The sequence below is a fragment of the Palaemon carinicauda genome, chromosome 25, assembly GCF_036898095.1.
Source record: "Palaemon carinicauda isolate YSFRI2023 chromosome 25, ASM3689809v2, whole genome shotgun sequence".
Taxonomy (NCBI): Eukaryota; Metazoa; Arthropoda; class Malacostraca; order Decapoda; family Palaemonidae; genus Palaemon; species Palaemon carinicauda.
In genome coordinates, this window is record NC_090749.1 from 3,897,385 (window position 1) to 3,904,757 (window position 7,373).

Sequence of the window (7,373 nt, forward strand, 5' to 3'; positions counted from 1 at the left end):
CTCCACGCTAAGTCTGCAGTAATGTCTTTTGAAGACTTTTGGAGATCCAGGAAGATTTTCTTGATATGTCGTTCAGGGACCTCCGGGAAGATTCTTTTTTGGAGTCAATTCAGAACTCTATGCTTAGTCTATGAAGCCCTTTGGAGAAAATTTTCTTCTGAATCCGTTCAGAGATTTTTTTCAGGTGTCATTCATAACGCCCTCCTATGTCTATGGCCTTTTCTTTTGGAGCCATTTGGAGATCTGGGAAAGCTTTCTTCCGAAGCCGTTTAGGACCTGCAAAAAATTCTCTTCTTCTTTCGTTTCAAAAGGCCCTAGTAACTCATTATTATCATCATCGAAATAATAATAATAATAATAATAATAATAATAATAATAATAATAATAATAATAATAATAATAATAATAATAATAATAATAATAATAATAATAAGGATGATGATGATACTAGCAGTAGTAGTAGTAAACTACGTGACTTGATTCATGAATTGGAGTCGGAATCTTCTGAAGACGTTCAACTCTCGACTTCGCAGTTTGATGGAAAGTTAAGAGACTGGATAGGAAGATAAAAAGATAGTTATTAACATAATATATTACTTTTATTATTAAGCAACTCCTGTAGCGCACTTGGCGATCGAACTCGGGCGAAGGACTATTGAGGTTTATTGCAAACCGCATTGAAATAACATAAGGTTTCGACTGAATTCCTTTTAGGTTTGGGATTTAGAACAATCCATTTCCGATACGAATTGAAATCAGAGCCGTTCGAAACACATACAAAAAAAAGTTCGTCCCGGAAAAACAAATTTCTCGAGTACTTTATTCTGAAGAATTCCTTTTAGATATTAATCAGTAATGATGTAATGATGCGAATGATTTTTTTTTCAATGGAATTATTATTTTTAAGATTTTTTTTGAAGGAGATGAATGTTACTATGTGTAGATGTTATTTTGTTTCTGTCAAAGGTTTAGTTATTCAAGCTGAGCTTGACCGAAATGATATATATATATATATATATATATATATATATATATATATATATATATATATATATATATATATATATATATATATATATATATATATATATATATATATATATATATATATATATATATATATATATATATACAGTATATAGTGTGTGTGTTTGTCATCATCCGTGACTAGTTCACTACAGAACAAAGTCCTCAGACATGTCCTCTCATTTTGCGTCTGTTTATGGTCTTTTTATGCCAGTTTATACCAGCAAATTTTTTAAGTTCTTCAATCCATCGCCTTCTCTTCTATTCCCTGCTTCTTTCACAATCTCTAGGGACCCAGTCTGTCATTCTTAAATGTCTATCTAGTATCTGTCATTTTCATCATATACACTGACCATGTCCATTTCTAAGTTCTTCATGTTGTTATAATATCCTTTTTTCAGTTCCCTCTCGTATCATAGGGTAAATGATTTCAGTCATCTTACCAGATTTGAAGAGATGGATAAATATGAGAGAGAGAGAGAGAGAGAGAGAGAGAGAGAGAGAGAGAGAGAGAGAGAGAGAGAGAGAGAGAGAGAGAGAGAGAGAGAGTTACAAGGATTATGGATGTCTCAAAGACTTTTTAGTCCATCCTTTACCTGAAGCTTATCTGCTTCTTCTGTACAGCAGGAGAACCCTACTCTCGACAATATAGAAGACATATCTTTACAAACAGTTGTTATCTATTGCATGTGTAGCCAAATACTGTAAACACATGTCATTTGTATTTCACACATATTTTCCAAATCTTAGGCCTAAAAGATCAGAAGAGAAAATTTTATTATTGGAATTATGATTTTTTTATGCATTAATTGAAAAAAAAAAACTACTTTGAAAGTATCTTATAGTAATCAAACACTTCTCCAAATTTGAATAGAATCTGAGTGTTTCTACTTCTTGTTAAAAGATGGCAGCACATGTCCGTCGTTCCATTCATGTGAATGCTTCTATCCAATAGGAAAAGGTTGATAGGTATAAATCATATGCAGCTCCAATTAAGTAGGTTATATTTTTTTGGCTCTTTTAGACCAAAATGTCCTTATGGAAGGTCCCAGAACGCAAGGATTCAAGAGCGCTACATATTGATAATTCAATGACCAATAGATGACGTCAGTAGTGGTGTACCAAATTGCTAATTACCCCCATCATCGCCTCAGTAAAATTTTCTTTATTTTATTTCTGTTTCTATTTGGGCACAAAATTGCTATAAAACCTACTCATGTCATCCAGGTGTCCCTAATTGTTGTCTGGCCACAACGTTTTTTTTTCTTATTAAGAAATCAAGAATTTCACAATAAATGTCACAGAAATATTTCCTCAGCAAACAATCGTTAGTTCAATTACATTCTGGGGTCAGGGGGTCGCTAGATATGCCACATGTAATGAAATCGGTGAGGCAATGAAGTAATTACAGTTATTTCATATGATTTTCAATTACCTTTCTATGAAACCATATGATAATTAATATGATTCATGGTATAATATGTATTGCTAGTAAGAACTACATAGAAAAACAAGAGCGTTACATTACAAGACTCTGTCTCCCGTAAATCGTAACGAGTTTCACTTTACCGCCAACAGATGGTATCAGAGGCACCTTATCCCAAGTAATGTAGTAAATGATTTGAGACCACGTGTGTCAGAAAAGAGTGTAAGGAAGGTAGAAGTTACAGAATTGGTCATTCGTAAACTGTCCAACTATCATTTTCTTATTATACCGGGATATTTTTATCAGAAAACTGTTTATATTTTTCATATGTTATCAGAAGCAATCTGGGGTTACTTATAAAAGTGGTTAAGATTTCCTGTCTTGATTGGAGCACATGTTTGATAAGGACAGATTGATAATAAGGTACAACTCTGTACAACTGACCCAGGTAACAATCATCAGCATATTTAAGGTTGGTGGGACGATCTTGGGACAGCGCTGCCAAATTTACTTTCCTTGCGTGGAGAACATTATTCCTTTTAGATTTAATCAATATTATGAGTAGTAGTAATTTGCCAAAATATGTTTGGCTGTAATGTCATTTGATGATCTTATCATCAGCGTAATCAACAGAGATAATTCGAATAACGAAAAAGAAAATTGTCATTCTTCCTCTGTGTCGTCTTCGCCAACGTGTGACTGTGTTGCGTCATTTACCTCGTTGCGAATTTGTGTTTGTTGACAAGGGCGTTTCAAAGTGAAATTCTTACAGAAAATGAACCTTATCTTGTTTCTTTCTTTAGTAAATATATACATGTCAGCAAGGCTGTTCCTTGGTTCAATATAGGTTAAATAAACCTTTAAGTAACTTTAGCAGGAATTTTTTTTATTCTTCAAGCACCACGTGAGTGATCCAATGGTGCAACATTTAATAACATTTCTTTAGGTCTCTCTCTCTCTCTCTCTCTCTCTCTCTCTCTCTCTCTCTCTCTCTCTCTCTCTCTCTCTCTCCTTTGTGTGAAGTCTCTTCAAAGGAAGGGACAGATCAATCAAAAAATGCTTCACAACATTCACATGGGATTTCATTAATCTCTAGCAATGGACTCACATAAGAATTTCTTTGTAAAGGAAAAACAGAAAGGGGACAGAAAGTGAAGGTAGAACGTAGAGGAAATGGGAGATTAATTAACGATAACCAAAGACAGACAGACAGATTCGTGGTTCCACATAGTCCTTCTGTTCTTATCAGCCACACATCCAACCTCACCTTATTACATCACACAATTCCCATCATGTGATTCACTTCAGCCTATTTGCAAACTCCAATGAATCTGATTAAGAGATGGGATTAATATCAAATGTATCTAGAAGTTAAAAGGGCGTTCAGTACGTTTCAATTACTTGAATTAATTAAGCAAAATCTATGGAGAGATGTTGTAATTCATTTTCTTATTCCCAGATACTTTTTATTAAACAGAAGAATGTTCGGTCAAATGGATCGAATTTTGCTACAATCGGAGCTTGAGGACGGAAGTATAGATGAAGTATGAGCATTTGGTAACATCCGGTGAACATTATGTTGCAAATAATGCTTCTTCAAATAATAAGTTATCTCCCGATCTTGGAATCCAGAGAAAAGATTAACCCTCGGACAAGCTTTTATAATACTTTAATGTTTTCATATTAGAGATGGGAAAGTTATGATTGTTCGTATCTAACTTCCATTGATTTGTATGATCTAAATTCCTCTATTCGTGGAGCGCAATTACCTATTCATCAAAAAAAAAAAAAAAAAAAAAAAAAAAGAATATGGACACAACAAAACGTGCTCATACCATAAAATTTTTTTTAAAAATCTCTCTCTTCCCAGGACCTGCGAATCTTGTTGAGATGTCATATAATCCCAAATTTTTCTTTCCCTTTTTCAAAACCTTTGAAATATGGTAAAGAACCAATTGTCATTTCACATCTCCCTTTTCCCTATGAAGCCAATAACTTTTAATCATACGTTACCCTTCTCCCAATAATTATCCAATTCGTCTCTTGCCTGGTAAACCTATCTCTCTCTCTCTCTCTCTCTCTCTCTCTCTCTCTCTCTCTCTCTCTCTCTCTCTCTCTCTCTCTGGATGAAATATTGCATTATTAGATCTGGATTCCTTTATTTGGTTTCTCTCCTCAAGTGGTATGTTGCCCAGAGGAAAGAGATGATATGAAAGGCCCGGAGAAAGGAGTAAATGTGATTGAAAGAGGAAGGAATTATGAGCAATAATACCTGAAGTGACTGTGGATTTATTCCCCTTCACACTTCCGCTGCACCACTCTGCTTCTTTTTATATGCAGGGAATTTTAATTTGAAAGTAACGCCTTTCTCTTTCTCAGCAAAATACTCTTGAAGCAGAGCGTGGTTTCAATCCATGGACCTCTGGGTTATGGGCCCAGCATGCTTCCACTGCGCCACTCTGCTTCTGATTATATTCAGAATATTTTTACTTGAAAGTGACGTCTTTTTATTTCTAAGTAAAATACTGTTTTAGCAGATCGTGGTTTTGATCCACGGACCTCTGGGTTATGGGCCCAGCACGCTTCCACTGCACCACTTAGCTTCTGGTTATATTCAGGGTATTTTTACTTGAAAGTGACTTCTTTTTATTTCTCAGTAAAATACTGTTGTAGCAGAGCGTGGTTTCGATCCACGGACCTCTGGGTTATGGGCCCAGCACGCTTCCACTGCGCCACTCTGCTTCTGGTTATATTCAGGGTATTTTGACTTGAAAGTGACGTCTTTTTATTTCTAAGTAAAATACTGTTATAGCAGAGCATGGTTTCGATCCACGGACCTCTGGGTTACGGGCCCAGCACGCTTCCACTACGCCACTCTGCTTTTGATTATATTCAGAGTATTTTTACTTAAAAGTGACGTCTTTTTATTTCTAAGTAAAATACTATTATAGCAGAGCGTGGTTTCCATCCACGGACCTCTGGGTTATGGGCCCAGCACGCTTCCACTGCGCCACTCTGCTTCTGATTATATTCAGAGTATTTTTACTTGAAAGTAACGTCTTTTTATTTCCAAGTAAAATACTGTTTTAGCAGAGCGTGGTTTCGATCAACGGACCTCTGGGTTATGGAACCAGCATGCTTCCACTACGCCACTCTGCTTCTGATTATATTCAGAGTATTTTTACTTGAAAGTGACGTCTTTTTATTCCTAAGTAAAATACTATTGTAGCAGAGCGTGGTTTCGATCCACGGACCTCTGGGTTATGGGCCCAGCATGCTTCCACTGTGCCACTCTGCTTCTGATTATATTCAACGTAATTTTACTTGAAAGTGACGTCTTTTTGTTTTTAAGTAAAATACTATTGTAGCAGAGCGTAGTTTCGATCCACGGACCTCTGGGTTCTGGGCCCAGCACGCTTCCACTACGCCACTCTGCTTCTGATTGTATTCAGAGTATTTTTACTTGAAAGTGACGTCTTTTTATTTCTCAGTAAAATACTGTTGTAGCAGAGCGTGGTTTCAATCCACGGACCTCTAGGTTATGGGCCCAGCACGCTTCCACTGCGCCACTCGGCTTCTGGTTATAATCAGGGTATTTTTACTTGGAAGTAACGTCTTTTTATTTTTCAGTAAAATTCTGTTGTAGCAGAGCGTAGTTTTGATCCACGGGCCTCTGGGTTATGGGCCCAGCACGCTCCAACTGAACCACTCTGCTTCTGGTTATATTTAGGGCATTTTTACTAGAAACTGACATCTTTCTATATCTAAGTAAAATACTGTTGTAGCAGAGCGGGGTTTCGATCCAAGGACCTCTAGGTTATGGGCCCAGCACTCTTCCACTATGCCACTCTGCTTCTGGTTATATTCAGGGTATTATTACTAGAAACTGACATCTTTCTATTTCTAAATAAAATTCTGTTGTAGCAGAGCATGGTTTCGATCCACGGACCTCGGTGTTAGGAGCCCAGAACACTTCCACTGTGCCAATCTGTTTCTGGTTTTATTCAGGATATTTTTACTCTAAAGTGACGTCTTTTTATTTCTAAGTAAAATACTGTTGTAGCAGAGCGTGGTTTCGATCCACGGACCTCTGGGTTATGGGCCAAGCACGCTTCCACTGCACCACTCTGCTTCCGGTTATATTCAGGGTATTTTTACTTGAATGTGACGTTTTTTTATTTCTCAGTAAAATACTGTTGTAGCAGAGCGTGGTTTCGATCCACGGACCTCTGGGTTATGGGCCCAGCACGCTTCCACTGCGCCAATCTGCTTCCGATTATATTAAGGGTATTTTTACTTGAAAGTGACGTTTTTTTATTTCTCAGTAAAATACTGTTGTAGCAGAGCGTGGTTTCGATCCACGGACCTCTGGGTTATGGGCCCAGCACTCTTCCACTACGCCACTCTGCTTCCGGTTATATTCAGGGTATTTTTATTTGAAAGTGACGTCTTTTTATTTCTCAGTAAAATACTGTTGTAGCAGAGCGTGGTTTCGATCCACGGACCTCTGGGTTATGGGCCCAGCACTCTTCCACTGCGCCACTCTGCTTCCAGTTATATTCAGGGTATTTTTACTTGAAAGTGACGTCTTTTTATTTCTCAGTAAAATACTGTTGTAGCAGAGCGTGGTTTCGATCCACGGACCTCTGGGTTATGGGCCCAGCACTCTTCTACTACGCCACTCAGCTTCCGGTTATATTCAGGGTATTTTTATTTGAAAGTGACGTCTTTTTATTTCTCAGTAAAATACTGTTGTAGCAGAGCGTGGTTTCGATCCACGGACCTCTAGGTTATGGGCCCAGCATGCTTCTACTATGCCACTCTGCTTCTGGTTTTAATCTGGGCATTTTTAGTTGAAAGTGACGTCTTTTCATCTCTCAGTAAAATACTGTTGTAGCAGAGCGTGGTTTCGATTCACTGA

At 37.2% G+C, this 7,373-nt stretch overlaps 2 non-coding genes across 2 annotated transcripts; both read right to left on the reverse strand.

Annotated features, from left to right (window-relative positions):
* Positions 1–5,122: 5,122 nt before the first annotated feature.
* Positions 5,123–5,194, reverse strand: TRNAM-CAU (transfer RNA methionine (anticodon CAU)). Its single transcript has one exon. It is a non-coding gene; the product is annotated as a tRNA-Met (tRNA).
* A 67-nt stretch (positions 5,195–5,261) lies between these two features.
* TRNAT-CGU (transfer RNA threonine (anticodon CGU)) lies at positions 5,262–5,333 on the reverse strand. The gene has a single exon. It is a non-coding gene; the product is annotated as a tRNA-Thr (tRNA).
* Positions 5,334–7,373: the final 2,040 nt, after the last annotated feature.